Below are 581 nucleotides of genomic sequence, written 5' to 3'. Positions count from 1 at the left end.
TAACAACATAGATGTTTTGGAACTTTTCATATTTATTGCCCCTCAAGGCCATAACTGGGCAAAAATAAATAACATACGTATGTACACTCTTTGTAGTGCAAATACCGTAAGTGGCCTAATGTTTATCCTTTTGCGCTGGTGTGTGTGTCAAGACCGTGTGTGTGTGTGTGTGTGATAGAGCGAGGGACAGTGAGAGAGTGACAGCAGTTATCTTCGGAGCTAGTAGCCACTCTAGAGTCATAGTGCCTATGTTTTCTGACCACGGTGGGAAATCTTAATCAGGAAAAGTTACCCCCCGACTCCAACTATGCATGCTTTCCAACACCCGCCCAACTCTACCTCTGATAGGCTTACCATGAAATTTTACTCTACCTCAGCCAATCGTCAGCATTTATGCGCTTGTCTTGTGCACGGTCCTGTAACCCAAGGGGTAACATCTCCTCTCTAAGCGTAGCTCCCATGGCGCCATTTTAATGCTACAGAGCCATCCCCTGCAGTTAGCATCCCATTGACTGCCATTCATTTTGTTGCCACTTTGACAGTGAATCACTTTACATCTGAAGCGTTTAAAGATTTTAATT

Source organism: Etheostoma spectabile, chromosome 13 (genome assembly GCF_008692095.1).
Source record: "Etheostoma spectabile isolate EspeVRDwgs_2016 chromosome 13, UIUC_Espe_1.0, whole genome shotgun sequence".
Lineage (NCBI taxonomy): Eukaryota > Metazoa > Chordata > Actinopteri > Perciformes > Percidae > Etheostoma > Etheostoma spectabile.
This window is presented reverse-complemented; position numbering follows the sequence as displayed.